A 21,047-nucleotide genomic window follows, 5' to 3' on the forward strand; every position below is an offset into this window, starting at 1 on the left:
ACACAATTATAAATAAACTGACAAACGCAATGCCTTCAGTTTCTTGGCTATTTATGAAGTTGTCCTTAACCCAACGGCGTGTGCCGAAGCGAGAACATGCATTTCTCTGTTTATTTGTCCATATATCTGTTCCTTTATAATTTATTAAAAGATACATTAATTTGGGGAATGCAATTTTTACCTATGATAAGTTTATTTTGTATTTATATTCATTCAAATTTACTAATAGATAATTTGATAGCACAAAATACTCATCTTATGAGTGATCGGTCCTTCTGTACTCAAACGAACCTTCTTAGTCATGCCATTATCAATATTCATATGTATTAAATATGTTATTACTGAACATTTTTGTGATTATTTGAACACGTAACATAAATGTTCAATATATTATAATATAATGAACATATTTATTATAATAACATATAATAAAAAAAGAATAGAAAGTTATAGAAAATTAATTTTCACCACAATCCCACCATGCGACCGAAAGTAATACCATACTTTTCTTCAAAAAGTCGATATTTCGAGATAAGAAAAAAATCACAAACTCTGAGATCAGGAGATCTAGGAGGCCATTTTAAGAGCGCTTTATCATCTGCACATCGCCCGATCAAGCGGGGTGGGAGTTCTTCGTTCAGGAAGCCTCGTACTTCAACATACCAGTGAAGCGGAGTCCCATCTTGTTAGAATACAAATTTATTGGAGTTGTCTTTCAATTGAGGAAACAACCATAACTGCATCATATGAAAAAAATTATAGATTTTTTTATTTTTTCGACTTAATTTCGAAAAAATTATCGAGATATGAAATACCCGTCACGGTATTCTCCGAGAAGAAAAACGGTTCTTACACCTTTGTTTTAGAAATTGCGCTGAAAACATTAAGTTTTGGGGAATCACGTTCACGTTCTACTAAATTAGGTTGTTGAGTGCCCCATATCTTGACGTTATGGCGACTTATCTCTCCATTCAAATGGAATTTCGCCTCATCACTAAACATCAAACGGTCAGCAAAATCGTCATCCTCCATAGCTGTTTCATCCGAAACGCTTAGGCGTCCGGTGCTTTTACCTTTGCACAAACAACCAGTGTCTTTTAAACTGTCAATACCATTTTAGAATGCTTTAATGGCAGGGTGGTTCTGTTTCAAACCGTCCCGAAATAAACGCTGCTTGGTAATAACAGATAAATATTTTTCATACTCTAAGAATGTTTTCTGTTGCATAGACGCCATATTAGAAACTGCTTTGTGCTGTGCTTGGCGAACACTTAAAGTTTAATCTGAAACTTGAACAGTTTCTGTTTATTTTCATGTATTATTCATAATTTTATGGGTACTACGATTTTAGATACATACATTTAAAATCCTATGAATCATTTGTAATATCTCTATATATTAACATAATCGCTCCCAACAGTATGAAATCTACAACGGCCGTTTACAACTCTATTCTCTGAACAGGATACTATTTTTTTTTCTTTATACTTGATTAAAGTTTTAGTTATCCCTTATTAAAATAATTACAGGAACCCTCGCAATTTTCTTGAAAAAAAAAATTGTACTCTAACATCTACTGGCTCATGATTAACGTTACAGAAAAAATTTAAATAAAAATTTGTGATAAAGCAAATAAATTTACAAAAAAAAAATGTATGACTTTTTTTAACGAATGGTCATCAACTCTGCTCTAGCAGAAACAGGTTTTTTTGAATTATTAGCGGAAAATTCATTCAGAAAAAAATATTGTAAATAGATCAAATTAAATTAAATTTAAAGAAATTTTATAAAATCATTTATTTTTTTGGGAAAGGGAACTTTTTTTCAAGGAATAAACACGAAAGAACGTTGATTATATCAAGAGATATTTAAATATATATATATATATATATATATATATATATATATATATATATATATATATATAAGAAATGTAAAGGAACAGGAAAAAGAAATTGCCGATGTAAAAGATTTATTTAAAGATAGTTATCTCCTTGATTTGAGTGTTATTTTTGCCCTTCCTAGCATTGTCATTCTAATATTCGTAGTTGACACGTTTCGGTGTAAATTAATTCCCAAACTACTTTTAGCACTTAGTCTTCCTGCGAAGACTAGTGCTAAAAGTAATTTTGAGAATGGAAATACCCCGAAACGCGTCAACTACGAACGTTAGAACAACAGTACTAGGAAGGGCAGAAAATAACACACAAATATTATGATAATCCTAGCGGAAATATAAAATGTAGTAAAAAAAAAAATAGTCATCTCCAATCATTTAAAAGAGAAAGAGTCACTTAAACATTTTTGTTATCAGGTGCTACATTTAATTTGATTGTTATAGGCCAATCTGGCATGAAACATCAATAATCACCGAAAACGATAAAGCCATAAGGATAAAATGATCCTAAATCAGACTTGTTAGAAAACATAAGAGTGATTTATTTCCCCAATTTTTTTTTTCATGATTAGGCTGAGTGTACTGTTGAAACATGGCAAACCAAACAATATGAAAATGAGATTAAGCCATACATCTAAGCCATACATCATAAATCTTCACTCATTCACCAGAAGAAGTAACTATATAATAATCATCAGTAATCTCAGGGAAAGAACTTTGATATTCATGTCGTAGTTCAATTGCTGCAAATTATTAATTTATCATGCGTAGCGGCCATAAGAGAGAATACAACAGATAGAGTACCAGTAAGTCAACAGTAGTTTTTCTACGGGAAATAATTCATCTGTTTTTGAAAAAGGTATTTGTTTAGCATAAAAATTGTGTAATAAAAGATGTACGTAACCACAACCTATTAATTTCTTTTATGATTAAAAAAAAAAGCAAGAAATCTTACAAATTCCATAATATTTTACATTAATTGTTAATTATCTATCATTCAATTTTAAAATATAAATAATACATTAAGTAAGGAATAAATTCAATTATGACAAATAAATTTTACCTCAATTAAGCAGTAGAAAAACTATAATATCCAGTCAACCGCAATTTAATTAATTTTATTTTGATTTGTTTTTTTTTTGGGGGGGGGGAAGGTAACCTTACGGGAAATAATATATCTTTAGAAGTTTAATACAATTACAACATAATAATCATTTAAAAGTTTTAAAAAATTTTGATATCGTCTGTTACTAATAAATACAAAAAGAGGTGTATCTTAAGACAGCATACGGTGTATTCCTCTTTATAGTTAAAAGATATGAGGAATTCTCCGAAGTCTTCATAGCCGCATTCTAATGGAGAGAGGGGGTACTATCTGGTGTTGTGGGGTGCACGTGGAGTTCGTCCAGTAGCCGTTTAGCCGTTACGTCTTCGCGCACAGCTGACTGACCGACCGACCGCTCATCTGTAGGTAAGTCTCGTATTTTTTCGATTTTTATTTATTTTTTCTCGTAAAACATAATTATCATGTAACATAAACCAATCTTTTATTAGAAAATAATATTTTTTATAAAACATAGTTACGTAAACAAAGATTATATAATTTAAATGTTGTCATCAAACGAAGAATTTTTTTTACTTCCTTAACTAATAACTAAACTTATGTAAGTTGTATTTAAATTTAAAATCCAAAAAAAGTCATGTTTTAAAATTTTGATGAATTAAAACTTCCTGTAATTCCTTTGTCAGAAAAATAGTTTTTCTTAGAAAATACCAGTTATTAATGACGCTTGAAATAATGTCCATTCGCTTGAATATACAATGTATTATAGAATAGCATAAAACCACTGAAAAATTCCTGTGAAATCCTTTTTAAGAGAATTGTTGCTTGGGGTAATATCGAATAAATTAATGAATGCTCTTCTCAAAAATATTGAGTAAAACTAAAATTTTCGAATAAAGAATAAAGTGTATGTTATTAAAACATACACTTTAAGTAGGGAATCGCACACTATGGAGGGAATCGTGTGCCCTCCATTAATAAATAGAATATACTATTTAACTATTCATTCAACAACAAAAAAAGTAATTAACGTCTGGAAAATCTTTGCATCTTCAAATATTAATATATTCTATAACCTGAACTATTTTATTTATGTATTCTAATTTTTATCTTCTGTAAAAGATTTTATCCACTATATTGCCATCTATCATCTAATTTACTAACCCTAGATTCTTAATATACGGTCTACTGACCTATTTATTCTCTAAAAGATTTAACCACATGCTTTTCTCTTCTCCAGGCCGTCTAATGAATACTTCAGTTAACCCTTAATAAGAAGATTTTCTTTAATATTTGTACATAATAAATTTTTGTGAAATTCTTTTCTAAATGACTCTACATCATCAATATCGTATAAATAATATTTATTTAAAATAGTGATGCTTTGATGATGACTGTGATAATCTATTTTCAAATGTATTGTTTCACAATCATTTTCTAAATTATTAATAATAGAATACAACGAATCAATTGCAGATTTAATTTTAGATTCTACCGCCGTTGGATTCTGTTCATCATAGTCTAGCAGGAGAGAATATTCAATTCGTATTTTTAAAATTAATAAAGAACAGTAATGATCTTTAACAATACGTACGTAATAAAATAATATCTATTTTATTTTTGAGCCGTTAGATGCTGTAAGTAACGGTCATAAGCTGATTGGCACGAGACACGAGTAATTCTGAAAGTGACCCGTTCACTATCAACAATTATCTGGTTTAATACGGAAGATGAGAAGTGAAGTAGTTTCCCTTCTTCTTCCCTGCGCTAAATAAGAATCCCACATGACTAGGCAAAACCTACTGAAATGCAACTAACATTCATCTCTAAAAGCCAGTTTCATTTTTTTTTATCTGTGGGGACGAGCAATAAAGAACATCATGACTCAGGAAAAAGCATTTCTGGCTTCTTGTATCTTTGGTGCTTAACAAACGGCACAGTCGTAAAATAAATATTGTAAAGCAAACAATTTTTTTTTTAAATTTCTTAATCTGTGTATTTTATTAATACAATATAAAACTGACTAACTGGAAATTGTTGCAGTCTTCCACAATAAGAGGGCTTTAAAATATATTTTAAATGGTTTATTTTTCTTACGCAACCAAATAATTCACTAAAGAATTATACATGACTATGTATAACTTTTTGATGTTTGGAAAAACATTGATTGGGATTCTAATCCAGAATTTTCTGGTTAAAATACAGCAATTTTATCACTTCACTACAGGCAATATTGATTGATTAGAATTTTTTTTCAGAGGTACCATTAATTGAAAGTCAGCGGAAAACCACTAATAACAATTATTATTCTAAAAACCCTAGCATAGGATGCTTCTTATTCTAAAGAATGGTTACACCGTTTTCGGATGTAATAGAAATTAAAAAAGATAATAATTTGACATCTAAAAAAATCAGACTTTTTTTAAATGTGAATATTTTTACAAATTGTTGGAGGGTTTTTTTAAATTAAGGAATTCACAAATTCAAAATAAAGGGAAAAGTTTTAAGGAAATTTAAAATAACAAAAGAGAAAGAACGCTGAAGGGATATTTTTTTAGTTAGAACTAGGTTGACATATTTACATATTTTAAGACATATATAATTAGTTAATTTGAGGAATTTTTTAATACAGGCTTATGTAGAAGTTACAATTTTTATATAGCGGTTAAAAAATTGTAATAATTATGAGGTTAAAAGATTAGCATAGAGCATTAAAGAAATGGTAAAGGTAACATCAAACCAGTTAAACGACTGATGACCCACAAAAAAGAAAAGTTTAACTACGTTCAACTTTCTTACCATTCATGAAAAAATTTACTTTGCGTTCATTACTTGAAGTTTAATACCTCACAGCAAAAATAATTTTTTTCTGAAAGAAAATTTTTATTTAAACTTTTTTTCTCAAAGAAAATTTATTACTATAACTTTTATTTTGCAAGAACACTTTGGTGTTTTGTTTTATTTTACGAAATAAAACACAAAAAAATACAATAATTTACATAACAACTCTTGGCAAAGATATGAAATTAAACAAGTTATATAATAATCGCTATAAAAGTAGAAGTAGCCCTTGCATCATTTATTAAATTAAAATAACCGCAGTAATAGAGTAAAAAAAAAAAAAATGTAAAAAAAAAAATATATATGTAATATATTTAAATAAAACAGAAGGATATTCATTATTATTCAGCTTTCAAGAAAAGATTTGGCACGGAAGTTAAAAAAAAATTTAACGTAGATTTATTAGAAGATATGTAAAATAAAATTGAAATTCAGCAAAAAATACGGATTAATAATATTCAATTGCACGATATAAACTGAGACATAATTTTTATTACTCGTCTGGTGTGTTTTATCTCAAATCTAACTTCCTAATGCAATAAACAATCGTTTTATTTATAATAGAAAACAGCAATTTACATACAACTAGTTGTAATAATTACGTAAAAGTCAGAATGCAATAAACCTCATTAACTGTAGAGTCTTCCGTCAGACGGTACTTTACACTTTATTCATATTATATTTTATTTATCAAGATCTCAGAGGTATGTATGGAATGTAAATGATTTATTAAAACGTTAAGGCCAAACGATGTTCGTATAAACATTCCGTTTTAATGAATACTGATTACATTACGTTTAATTAAAAAAGAAGAGTATTGAAATTCCATTACGGCGGAATACACATTAAAGAGTGTAAATAATTCTATTAGTTTTGAAAAGGCGTAATTTTTTTTGGGGTTGTCACTAAACTGATTTCCTATTCTTGTTGTGAAAATTAAAAAAAATAACCGAGTGTTATTTAACCTTGCGTGGGTATAAACACGATTATTTTTTATTTTTTTAATAATAATTTCAAAACAAATGTATAGTAAAATAAAATGTATTATTCTAATCCATTTCAATGTATTGGGATCAGAAGTTTACAATGGAACAATGTAAACAATTACAATTGTTACAATGGAATAATTGGTTCGGAAATCCAATTTCAATTTCGAAAAAATAGTAACATTTTCACTATCTTTGGATTTAGGATTTGTATGTCCATTATACTTTTTACTTTCCCGTCTAGCGGTATAGTTGTAGAAGGGAAAGAATTGTAATCAGTCCAGTTTGGGCATACACGATTTTCACCGGATCTTGACGTTTTGAGAACTAAGGAACCCAAAAAAACCGGATGGAAATTTTCCGGATGTTCCTATGTACTTGTATGCTCGGTGTTAGCCTTTAAATCATCTTATATCTCCAGAACTACTGGATCGATTTTGACCAAACTTGGTCAGATTACTTCTATATATGGGGCATTGATGCCACTCAATTTTTAAAATAAAAGGTCAAGGGAGTAAGGATTAAGGTCACCCTCAGGATCTCGAGATTTCGCCTAATGAAGGTCATATATTTTCTTAGGTACATTTGTTAAAAATTAAAAAACAACGTCTGCAGAAAAAAGTTTTTCCAAATCGCACCCCCTCACCTCAAAATATGATTTAAACTAGTAATTAAGTGGTCATACTGCGTCAATAGTACCCTTTGTCACCACAAGGAGTGCTAGTGTAGCACTGACTTTCGGTATGCGCACGCGCTTTAATAGAATCATTAAATTAAATAAACAAAAAAATATTATATTTAAATAAAATGATAAATATTTGAAATCAAGTTTTGTGTGTGTAAATCGTGCATCAGAAACAAACCACATTAGCACGACTTTCCCGGAAAGTGACTTAAGCCGCGTGGTGGGAAAATCCTACAACTGTGTTGTAAGCTTTTCTTTTTCTGTTTAGGCTCCGGAACCACCGTAAGGTGTTACTTCAGAGGTAAATGAGGATTACAAGTATGAATGTAAACGAAGTGTAGTCTTGTACAGTTTTAGGTCGACCATTCCTGAGATGTGTGGTTAATTGAAACCCTAATACCAAAGAACATCAGTATCTACGATCTAGTATTCAAATCCGTATAAATGTACTGCTTTTACTAGGATTTGAACCTTAGAACTTTCTACTTCAAAATCAGCTGATTTACGATGACGAGTACAGCATTGGACAACCCGGTAGGTCATACCTATTATACTGGCCCATTCGAACAGTTAGAATTAAATTAACGGAACTGTCTCAGGAATGCTTGAAATCAGTAAAAATTATACTAAATGAAATCAACGCAAGGGTTTTATTAAAAAAATAAATAAATAAACAAAAAATAAATATTTACTACAAAATAATTATATAACTGATTTTATTAATTAATGAAAATAAACACGATTTATTGAAGCAATATTTTTATCAGATAATCACAGAAGCTTTTACATCAGAAAACTAAAAGAAAATATACTGTGTTTTGTATAAGAATGATCGTCTGTAAAACAAAAATTCTCCTTTTATAATAAACTCCTGCCACCAATGTATGCCCAATTATAAAATATTAATAATTAGAAAATAATTTTTTTCTTAAACATAAGCGTATGTACTCGTACATCCATTATCATTGCAGAAAGAAGTTTTTCAGATCGTGCTCAAATATCAATAAAACACTCATCAGTTGCCCACCATCAAATCAATACACTAAGGCTTAATCGCAAACCTTACTATTCCTATTTTAATGTTATTATATCACGAAGCGTTCGTGAGTTATTAAATTTATGACTATCCATTTACTCCACGAATCATAAGCACGTCACGAAGAACGGTTAGATCAAAGTCATAAGTTTCAAGCTTATTTTAACGGTTTAGCTTTGTTTAACGGTTACGGTTAAATAAAATATGTATTGTATTCAACAAGCAAAGCGAGGTTTTTTATCTCAATCCATTGATATTTTGTCTGTTTTTTAACGACGTAATTATAGATACGGTTTTCAAATTTTTATGAAATTTTGTAATAAGCTTCTTTCATATGAGGACGACGAATGTACGTCTAAAAATCTCATAAAACTTTGCTACCTTTTTTGACAAGGTGATGGTAAGGCGTAACGGAGGGGAAGTTAGCGCTACCAAGCCACCGCTGCTGACAGATTATACATATATTTGCCCCCATCACTTTTGATGCAACCTACTCCTGACATCACACACAATTTCTAATCTGTTAACGGCTGTATATCGTTCTAACAGGTTTTAATTCCTCTTCAACCGTAACACTATTTTCCGAAAATGTTCTTTATTGCTGTATACTACTGTGCATATCTCATTTCTACATTAAACACTTCAACTTTCTTGGTTTTTGATAAAACTTAATTTGTTATCATTTTATCTATCTATAATTATTTATTAAAAAATAATAATAAACGAAATTACAATAAAATTTAATACAAGAAAGCCAGTGATGAATATCATTGTATCCATTGGCTTATTAATTATTTTATTTATTTATATAGTTTGTAAATTTTATAAAATTTGTTCAATAAATTTTGTTATTATGTCGTTACCAGTTAAAATTATGTCCTTGAGAAATAAGAAGGATTAAATTAATGACCAAAGTCAATTAAATGATGATAATTCTCTGAATGGATTCAAGAAATTGTTTCGGTAGGGTCATTTGCATAAAATTGACTAAAATAGATATTACCTGAAAAATTTATTTAAATAATAATTTATATACTTTTATTTTCAGAATGTGAGTGTAATAAATTATTAATTAAGATATAAACAAAACTGAACTTCAAAGAAGTAAAACAAACACAAAAATATAAATTAATGCATTTTTTTATTGGATTTTCTTATTTTAAAGAGAAATTAAAAACAAAGTACATTTATGATCGTTTAATAAATCTGCATTTTTCAGTGTTGAATACAGGAAGGAAGGGCTATATTTGACTGAAACAAAATATCTCTTCTATTAGTTAACGTTCTCACACAATGAGAGCAGTATGTGCATCTTACACAAACTCCTACACTGCGGTAAGAAATTATTGCGCATGCGCAATGATTTGGTAATCTTGCATTTGATTGGGTAGTATAACCAATCCCACTGTGAAGTAAAGGCTCCCTCCCAGCCAATTCTAGCTTTAACTCTGAAAAATACGTAAGTAGAAACGTTATGTATTTTCCAACAAGTTTAAATACTGATAATTATCTTTATAGTAACAGTAAAAATCGAGAGTCCTGGTTTACTTTTCAATTACTTTTCTTTTGACTTCTATTTTGATATTTTGCTTAAAATAATAGAAGAAAAACTAAATATAAGTATCATTTTTCACTCCTTTTTAACCATACTTGACTTTATGTCCGCATGATACAAAAAAAAAAAATCCTTTCACATGTACAAGCCTAACTTGGACTTTTTTTAACCATCTTTGAGCAAACAGTTTTTTATTTTTTGGTCATTTTTCAGGTAACATCTATTTTAGTCAATTTTATGCACATGATCCTACTAAAATAACTTCTTAAATCAGTTAAAGGAAACATCATTATTCAATTGCCTTTGGTTATTAATTTTATCCTTTTTATCTTTCAAGGATATAATTTTAACTAGTACCAGCATAATTACAAGATTAGAAAACTGTCATTTTTAACTATATGTTAATTTAGATTTTTATTTCTGCAAAATAAGTAGTAATATTATACGATAGAATCGCATTAATAAATTATAATAAATAAAAATAGTTATATGTAAATAAATAAGAATTTTTATTTTCAAGTAAATTATTTTAATTAAAAATTACTCAATCTTTAAAAATAGACATGAATTGCAAAAATCCTATGCAACCGTTTTAAAATATGAACTACTTTCCATTATGGTGATTCGCTTCACAGAACATGAACCGTACTCATTATCATTGTACAGTATCTGTCATTTCAATTGTTTGTTATAAACAGTTACGTAATTACAGTTTATGAATAAATTATCAGAAACAAATAACATAAATATAAATAAAAATTACTATAGCTTACTTAAATTAGCAGTTTAAAATAAGATTATCTTTATCCGCCTACTCCAGGAAGAGGCTAATGTGTTAAAGGTAATATATATTTGTATTTATACCCTCGTAACTCCAAAATGTCCGGGCTAATTTTCTTGAAATACATGTCAAATGATACGTCTAAATCATTAAAGTAACTCTAATTATATGAAAATTTGAATAAATTACAATGACGAATGATAGAAGGCCATTTTCTTTTAAACATGAAAAAATAAAATTAAAGTTATTGAAAAAAAGAACCTACAAAAATATATACATATAGAATTAGGTTTAACTTAGAGAGTTTATATTTAATATACCGTTTCGTAACAATATTATACATAAAATAAGTTACGAAGTAAATTTTAAACTGCGTAAACGCTCAAAAACCGTTTTCAAAAACAATTTACTTATCTATTTTTTATTTTATAAACACAGTAACAAATAAATTTTTTATCTTTCATAAATATTGTTTACTTGTCTAAATAATATTTATTATTATCATTTTTTCATATATTTATTTATTTTCTTATGCTTATCGGGATCTACTGACGAAAACTGTTTAAAAATCGAAATGTTCACCTAGTTTTAGATTTCAAGTAAATTTTCTGGATCTAGTTTCTCATTTTCCCATTTTTATTTTTAACTATCTTTCTTCCTTTAAAAAGTTATGAAAGTAAAAACATAGTTAATTTTTTTACGAAATAATCATAAAGATATTAATAAAAATTGTAGATAAATTTTCATATTAATAACTGTAATAATAAAATAATTATTAAAAAACAAAAAACTCTACTATTAACTGTTCACATTTACCTTGAATAATTATGAAAAACGAACAAAAAACAATTAAAAAAGTGTTTCTTTATTTTCTTACAGGTATTTTTTCAGGGTACAGTAAGTTAATCAGCGATGAGAAATTTAATATTACTTCTACATTTTATGTTGTATTCGAGTGCTTGTTAGTCTTAACAAAGTGGATGACATTAATTCCAATTTAAGTCATCATCTCTTATAGCCTATACACCCGACTATAAGATAAAATGTAGATGAAATATTAAATTTTACGTTGCTGACTAACTTACGCGTACTCTATTGTGAAAAAATTCCTATAAGAAAAGAAAGAAGAATTTAACTACTTTTTGGCTCATTTTTCATTATTATTCAAAGTAAATACTGAAAATTACTAATCAGGTTTTTTGTATTTTAATAATTATTTTATTTAGCGCTTTTTTGTTGTTTCCATAATTTACCGTTCAACCTTATAACATATTCAATACTGGTATAAGTTTTTCGTTTTTTAGAAACGTTGTGCTACTTAAATAGAAATTTGAACGTTAATGTACATGCGTGTAACGCATACATCGCGTACCTGCGATGAAATATGTATATCGCGGCTAGTATGTAATTTTAAGGTTAATTTTTAATGAAATTAAATTAAATGATTTGAAATTTCTCTAAAAAAAAATAATTCGAAATTAATACTTAGCATAAAGAAAATTTATCTACGTTTCTTTAATATATTTCATTGCAAACAAGATATTCTATTCTATTTTATTTTATTCTACAACAAACTGACCGGATTGTTACAATACTTTTAACTCTATATCTGGTATATTGTATTAATAAACAGTCAATAAGGGCTGATCAATATCAAAGCTTTCATGGAAGCTTTACTACAGGTTAATTGTTACATTGAACGCAGTATAATTGTTTATTAATTATAAATTTTAGCGTAAGAAACAAAATGTATACATTCTAATAATTTAAAAAATACACTATCATTCCATTTTATCATTCTTTTTTTAGGTAGATTTCATAAGAAAGCTACCTATTGTAATGGGTACCATGATTCGACTTCTGGATAATTTCAACATATCTTCGCGTTTCACATTATCCAGACCCCAAAACCACCGTCAGTACAAAAGTTTATATATATGAAATATATATATATATTTCACTTTCTTGTGGACACGATAACTGCCATAATTTTGAGCCAATCACTTTCAAATTGATACATAAAATATAACGACCCAAAATCTCAGTCGAGTTTGTTAGTGGGCAAAATCGGACCATAGGAGTGGAAATGAGAACGCTTCTTGGAAAAAACAAAATATCGCTATAAATTTCTTATCAAGTAAAATATCGAATTCGTTTAATGTTCCTACTATTCTTTGGATAAAGGCATAAAACTTATCTAAGTAAAGTTTTTTGATATCACCAACCACTGACCCAGGGGGTGGAAAAAATGGAATTTTGAAAAAAAAATCATACCTCCCTTAGGCAAATTATCGAATCGTTTTAAATTGGTCGTTACTCCTCTACACATTACCTAAAACTTTTATCTTGTACTATTTTTGATATGACAACCTTTACGGTAAGAGTAGACCAAAATGTTGCTGGAATTGTAAGAAGATGGGGCTTGTCGTATGCCTAACTTGTGAAACGTTTTTCACATACAACCATTGTCGTATTGAGTAAATTTGAAGTTTTTCTTAACTTTAAGGTGGAAATCTTTTTACCCCCTACTTAGCACTGGTGAAATCTATCTCCGCCTTCCGGGGTGCCGTAAGGAATTTTTTTTATTGTTTTAGTTTATTAAGCAATCTATTACATTTCATAATTTTATTTTAATAGACCAAACCACCGTGTTGTTTTATAAATATGTATATTTATTTATAAAATATTTAAGATATTTTACGTTGAAAAATGTAACAGAGAATATCACCATTTACATTTATTTATTTAATTTGAAATAAGATTATTTTTTATTTTTCCAGTTCAACGGATACACAAATTACATTATATAATATTATATAATGAAATCACTTTTAGACTACAATACTACGATTATTCGTATTAAAACATTGAAGATTAATAATATAAAAATGTCAGTACACTTCAGTGAACAATAAAATGAATTTATCTATTAAATGAAAATGGATGGAAAAAAGTGTTTGATGTGCTTTAGAAGTACTAAGAAATGGGAATGATTTATGACTGCTGACTGCTTCATCAACGGATCACTAATTATCCTTCTCGATACATCCTTAGCAGTGGTACTAGAACGACAAATATTGAACTAACAAAATTCCTTTTAATGGATTCCTTTATTAATACGATTACTAATCTTGTAAAGGAAACATGTTGGTCTTATTAAAGTAAGGATATATTGTTACAAAAAAAAGAAGTAATGATTTCAAAGTTTTTTTTACAATTATGACCTGCCGATACATGATTACACAAATTATATAATTAAAATTACAGCTTAATAAAATTAATGTTATTTATTGGTTAATGCTTTATTAGAATTCTAAACAATTTTGTTCATGACTCTCGTACAAGAAAATCTTATAAAATAATTATATTTTAAACGTGCAATAAAATAATTTTTTAACGCAATGTTTTATATTATTACTATGTTTTTTTTACTTATTTTTCGAAGAAAAGTACGGGATTACTTGCGGTCAACGGTGTGATCGGTGGGTGAAATTGAATTTTCTTTAAGTTTTGAAATATGAGGAGTACGAAAATACCATTCATTTAAAATGTAATTTCCTTATTTATATATTTACGTTTAGGCCTATGTAAAACAATTTATGGCTAGAAAACTTCCAAAACTACTAAATGAATTTCATTGAATTTTTGATATGCTGTAGTAGTCTATCTGAAGTTGTGCATGTGAAAATTTGATTAAGATTGGTCTAGTCGTTCCTAAGTTAAGCTCAATTTAACGTCGACTACAAACAGCATAACCTCAATTTGAGTTTATCTTGTATCTTTCATACGCGCTTATGCAGCGATAGTGGTGGAAATGAGTTTAAACTTGATGCCTCGTGTAAGGTCTGCTTGTTTATTTAATTATTTCATCAAATTACAGTTATAATGATTTGATTTTATTATATATTTTTAATATTAAATAAAAAAATTATACCTCTTTTAGTTTCTTATTTAATTTACACTTTTCTATATTTCTTGCGCAAAAAATTATACAAAATAAAATAATGAAAAGTTGTTCATCTTATACAGAACTGCGGAAGAATCTTTTAACTTCATCTGCTGATAAAAAAATTAAAAAATGTGTTTGAAAAATACATTAAAAATTAAAAATACAATTTATTTATTTTTAATTACAAAGATGTATTTTCTTTCTAGAATATTTTTTTCTTTAATCGCTGTGTTCACACAGACAATATTCATGAATCAATGTAAATTTAAAAAATCTGATGTGGGCACCACATAACTTCCTCGTACGCCTATTAAATTACATATACACATTTTTTAAAATGAAAAGTACATAAAATTTTATTTCTTTAATAACTTCTGATATTTTTTCATTTCTTTTTTTTTATTGTTATTATTGAATTATTATTATTTATAGTACATTTTTTTACTTCCTTTACTTCGTACAAGAAAGTAAAAATCTATCTTTTTCTTATCCTAAGTTCAATAAATTTTTATTTTTGTCCGTTCTGTGGTTCAGAAGACAAACAAACGGTATTCAATTTCTTCATACTTGCTTTTCACCATATTAAAACTTAATGATTGAATGGTAATGACTACATGATTATCCCATCTTACAGATGGTCAAGATTATGCGTCCATATAAAAAATCAATGGTCGTAATGTCTGGAATTCGAAGTGGTACACGATCGGTTCTCAATTCATTTCGCAACTAACGCAGCCCGGTAATGAGGTGGAACATTTTTTGTTAAAAATAATAATAAATCGTTTTCTGCTGGAACTGTAAATTCTGACTTTATGACTTTACTTTTACAAATACAAATACAACTTTGAACCTTTTTCTTCGTTGTCTTCTCCGTTGAATTCATCGATTTTTTAATCGATGAATTCAAATCAACGATTAAATAAGAGTCAAAAATATTAAAACTTGTTTAAAAAGTATAGAGAAATCTTATTTTGATTTACATAGGAAAAAATTTATCTTAAGTTCATTAAATTTGTAGATTAGCTTTAAAGAGAATTAAAAATAAATTTTTGAAAAAATAGCTTACCAAAACATAATATCATTGTATTATTTTTAAAAAACAGCCAACCAACCGCTAATAAAGTAATTTTTTACATAACATACAGTTCTTTTAATTTTTCAAACTATCAATTTTTTTTATATATTTTTTTTCTCTAAACAAAACGTTACGCGTTATCATGATGGTAACATTTTTCAACCCCTAATGAAGGAGTAGGAAAAATAAAAGTAACAGAAGGTTAATAAATGTAATTAAAATAAAAATAAAAGTTTTAATATAAACCTAACTTTAACTATTTTAATTTGAAACATTTTTCATTATCTTTAACTTAAATGAGACATTGTAAAGTTTGAAATCGTTTTAGAACTTTGCAAAATGGGATATGCTTATTTTTTATGATTTTTAAGAGTAATTATTTACTCAAATACCCAAAGATATTTTTAATTCCATTTTATAATGCGTAATGACATATTAAAAATTAAACGGTAGTAGATTTTTGAATTTTTATTACTTTTCACTTTTTTAACACATCAATTTAGATGATTTACATCAAAAGTATTTTTATTTAATTAAGAAAATAAGTAAATAATAATAAAACAATAGGAAAATGGTAATATTAAATGTAATTTTTAATTTTATCACTGAGAAGTTATTATATTTAAGATTTTTAATATTTAAAAATATTAATACAATGTTTGTACGTAGACCTTCGATAGCACAACAAATTTTTAGATTTTTTCGCTTTGTTTCAAAGTGTATTCCCCATGATTGAACAAATGAATCAATTTTAATAAAACTTGAGGTGAAATAACGTAATAAATTATAAGATATTCTAAAATAAAAAACAACCTAACTTTTTTGTTGGGGGAGAGGCTTGATGATATCGCCACATAAGCTTGATACTTGTTCGTGGAATCTGGAAATGGAATTTTTTAGCGTATGAAAAATGTCATACCACATCGGAATTCGAATCCGAGACCTCCGGATGAAAGACCGAGACGCTACCACTCTGCCACGGAGATCGGCTTACTATTTGATTTAATATTTAGTAACATCTCTGATTACTCTTTCTAGTGGCGTTTAGATATAATAAATTAATATTTTTTGGGCATATTTTCATAAAATCGGTGAGAAAAATAATTATTTCTTTACACATTTTTAAAATATTAAATTTCAACATTCACTGATCAGCACTTACATTTGTGTTGATATGATATATAAATACATACATATTTAGCATTTACGAACACTTTTAAAAAATGATTGCAAAAAATCTTTTTCATGTTAATAAAAATTTAATCGATCTCCTTGACGAAGTTGTAGCGTTTCGGTCTTTCATCCAGAGGTCCTGGGTTCAAATCCCGATCAGGAATGCCATTTTTCATACATTACAAAATTCCATTTCCATATTACCGTGTGTAAGCTTTAAAAGCTTCTGTGGTGAAATTAATGAATAAATTCATCGCTACAACAAAAAAAAGCTGATAACACAGTTGTAGGGCTTTCCCGTCACGTATTTTCTAATGCCCGGCTTACATTTGCATACACACACAACTTAATTAAAAATATTTATCATTTTATGTAAATATAATAATTTTTGTTTATTTAATTCAATGATTCCAACTAAATCACGCGTGCATACCGCATTTCATTCGCACGAGTGTGGCGGTACTAGCGGCCGCTATAAATACTTTTTTTACACTTTAAATATTATTCATTCATTTAATTCTACCGCTCACCTGTGACGTTACAACATATTAAAGACTACAGCAAACCCACCGATTTGGTCTAGTGGTGAACTCGTCATCGCAAATCAGCTGATTTCGATGTCAAGAGTTCTAAGGTTCAAATCCTAGTAAAGGCTTTTATACGGATTTAAATACTAGATGTTGGATACCGGTGTTCTTTGGTGGTTGGGTTTTAATTAACCACAAGTGTCTGGAATAGTTGACCTGATACAAGACTATACTTCATTTACATTCATGCATATCACCCTCATTTATCTTCTGAAGTAATACCTTACTGTAGTTCCGGAGCTAAACAGAAAAATAAAAATAAGAAAGACAACTATAACAGCTGTACGTCAGTGTTACTACTAGCGCTCCTTATTGTGAGAGAGGGTACTAATGACACATTATATCTACTTAGCCAGTAGTTTATTTAGAGCATTTTTGAGTTGTGGGTGGGATTTTGGGAAGATTCTTTTTGGAAATATTACTATTTTTTAATTGTTAACAAATGTGCCTACGAAAAATATGACCTTAATTAGCGAAATTTCGAGATACAAATGATGACCTTGCTCTACAGTCTCATCCCCTTGACCTTTTAAGTTGAAAATTTAATGGCATCAATGCCCTGTATATAGAAGTAATCTGACCAAGTTTGGTCAAAATCGGTCCAGTAATTCTGGAGATTTAGGGTGCGACAAAAAAATCGAGTACAGACAGACACGTACAAATGAATATCCGGAAAATTTCCATCCGGTTTTTTGGGTTCCTTAAGTGTCAAAAGGCAAAGATTTAGTAAAAACCGTATATGGCCGAATCAATTACCATACTTTTCTTTCTATAGCTATAGTGCTAGGCGGGAAAGTTAAAATTCAAATTATATTTGTCATCTCAGAAATATTAAATCGAAGGAATTCCAACGATGGTTTATTCCTATAGAATAAAAAATATATTAATTTAATATAATCATGAAAAACAAGTTGACATACACATATATATACATGTATGTTATACATTGTATAATATATATAAATACAATGACTACAGAGTACCTAAAAAAAAAGCTATAAATCACTCGAAACTACTTCACCACCCCAAAAAAGTTCTCTTTTTATAAACCATGATTACATAATATACCTAACGTGTTAAAATAATCTAATCTATAAAAACCAGTAAAAATAAACAGCTATTATAAGCTATATTTTTAGAACAATTTTTTTATTGAAAAAAATTACCGGATTTATTTCATAAATAGTGAACAATAAATGTGTTTTTTTACAACCTAAATAAGAACAAAAGTTGTAATTACTCAATAAACATTGTATTATTCCTATCTGCCTGTAGATATTTTCAACAGATAAAAAATACAATCAACCAGTACACGAATGATATATAAATAAAATTATACACATACATTAAATTACTGCATAATATACAATTACACATAAATATTTAAATTAATTTCATTCATTGTAGCTATAGAATAGAAAATCCTATGTGATAATTTATAAAACTGACACTTTTTTTATTTAATTAGAAAAATTCAAGTGAAAGGATACTGCGACGTTACGTACACACCTTTTACAAATAAAATGGTGGAGAAAGTTCTTAAAAATATAAGTAGTACACACGTTAAAACAATTTGAGACCTTATAAGACATTATTAATATTAATAGAGATAGTAATTAACAAAGAACTATTATGAATGTTTTTCAACGTTTACGGTATCATTAATTAGCGGATGAATAGTATTTTCATACTGTAAAATATAAATAACACATTTGAAATGTAAATAATTATTTTTAATTCAGTGTATTTATTTACATACTAATGAATATATAAATGCTTATTTTGCGAATTTATAAATGCTTATATGTAAGTATTAGGAGACTTGACTTTTCCGACAAGTCTTTCCTAAACTTTTACTACAAAATGTTAATTTTGCAACTTCCCGTGCAGATGACAGTATAGTAAATGAACAGCAGATTAACACTCACGTAACACTTCCAGGCTTTTTCGTCTTGTATCTCGCCGATTCAGCCTGATTGCAGCACCGCGAAACCCTTTGAGTAAAGTCACTGTACTCGCCAACATCACTATTCCTGTTGAATGGAGTATCTGCCGTTACCATGGGAGATCTCAGACTATTTTCCTTCGATTCAGATGTCGCCGTGGGTTCTCAGAGATAAGTAAAATAAACCATACTTCAGGTATGCTGACGCCGAGAGCAAAGAATTTTTATCCGGAGTGGTCTTGATTCGGGGCTTATTAATGAAAGCAAGCGGGACAAACCTTATCGCGGTGTCATTACTCTATTCCAGCTGCCAATCTCCGAGAAAACCGTTTCTCCGCTGCGCAACCAATTATTGGAACATGATAAAGCCGGGGCTCATCCGCTTATATCCTGTAAAAGAGCAAGTCCACCATTGACAAATTCAAACTAAAACACGAGAGATCCTGTAATTCCAGAATCTGCTACTGGTTTGAGTACAGGTTTTTAAGAGAACATCTTGTTAAGAAACTATCTCGTATATATAAAACAAATTCATAAACAGACACTTCTCTAAAACCAGTCGACTAATACGAACACAAAATTTTACTGTATGCATCAGAACCTATCAATAAATAGGTGGGTTCTAGCCGGTGAAAATCCTGGAAAGAAAAGGATGACTGGTTTATTTATTTATTCATTAGGTTTAACTACAGAAAAAGCATTTAAGAGAGGAAAACTTAAATACATAAAATTCAAAATGACAGTGGAAAACTCAGTGGTCAACATTTTTGATCGGGAGTTCTTTCAAGTTAGATAATTCAACTAAGTCATATTCGAATATATGATAAAAATTGACTCATAGAAAGTCAGAAAGTTGGTACTACACGTACGTACACACAAATAATATAAGGATTAAGGATAAAATAAATTTTCTTTCCTTTTCAAAGTAAAATTCTATTTATTTTTCCGTCCTTGTACGAAGTAAAGGAAGTATTGTAATCGCGAAAAATTTCAGATTTCAACAGAAATATCCATTTTGATCATTCCTTGAATCTCGTTTGACTAGTTTCGACGTGACGTCTATACGTACGGTACGTATATGTATCTCGCATAACTCAAAAAGGATAATCTGTAGGATGTTGAAATTTTGGATTTAGGACTTTTTTACCATCTAGTTGTGCACCTCCCTTTTTGATTGCAATGGACTAAACCAAAAGTGTCCAAAAAAGCCCAAAATCCAAAAACATCTGGATTTTGGACTTTTTCTTAACTCCAATATTAAGCCCTCATTGAGATATTTTCAACGATATATCATAAGTGCTACTTATTTTCACTGGTTCCAGATTTACAGCCAAATGAAATTTTAATAAATTAAATATTTGGATCTTAGAAGGAAAACGCATATCGGTTCGAATCAACTTTATCTCCTTTTTATTTTTTAATTTAAATATATTGATTTATTATTAATTATTAATCCGTGATTGTAAAAAAAAAC

The 21,047-nt window shown here is 28.5% G+C and overlaps 1 protein-coding gene and 1 long non-coding RNA gene across 2 annotated transcripts in view; one reads left to right on the forward strand and one right to left on the reverse strand.

Moving 5' to 3' along the window:
* Positions 1-3,272: 3,272 nt before the first annotated feature.
* Positions 3,273-21,047, forward strand: part of LOC142327840 (uncharacterized) — a 145,350-nt gene continuing 127,575 nt past the window's right edge. Inside the window, exon 1 of the mRNA XM_075371181.1 lies at positions 3,273-3,368. The gene's annotated coding sequence lies outside the window, so the exon portion shown is untranslated. The remainder of the gene's footprint in view (positions 3,369-21,047) is intronic.
* Positions 19,519-21,047, reverse strand: part of LOC142327841 (uncharacterized) — a 180,756-nt gene continuing 179,227 nt past the window's right edge. The window contains exon 5 of the long non-coding RNA XR_012757107.1: positions 19,519-19,963. This is a non-coding gene — a long non-coding RNA (uncharacterized LOC142327841). The remainder of the gene's footprint in view (positions 19,964-21,047) is intronic.

This window comes from Lycorma delicatula, chromosome 7, assembly GCF_047948215.1.
Source record: "Lycorma delicatula isolate Av1 chromosome 7, ASM4794821v1, whole genome shotgun sequence".
Classification (NCBI taxonomy): Eukaryota; Metazoa; Arthropoda; class Insecta; order Hemiptera; family Fulgoridae; genus Lycorma; species Lycorma delicatula.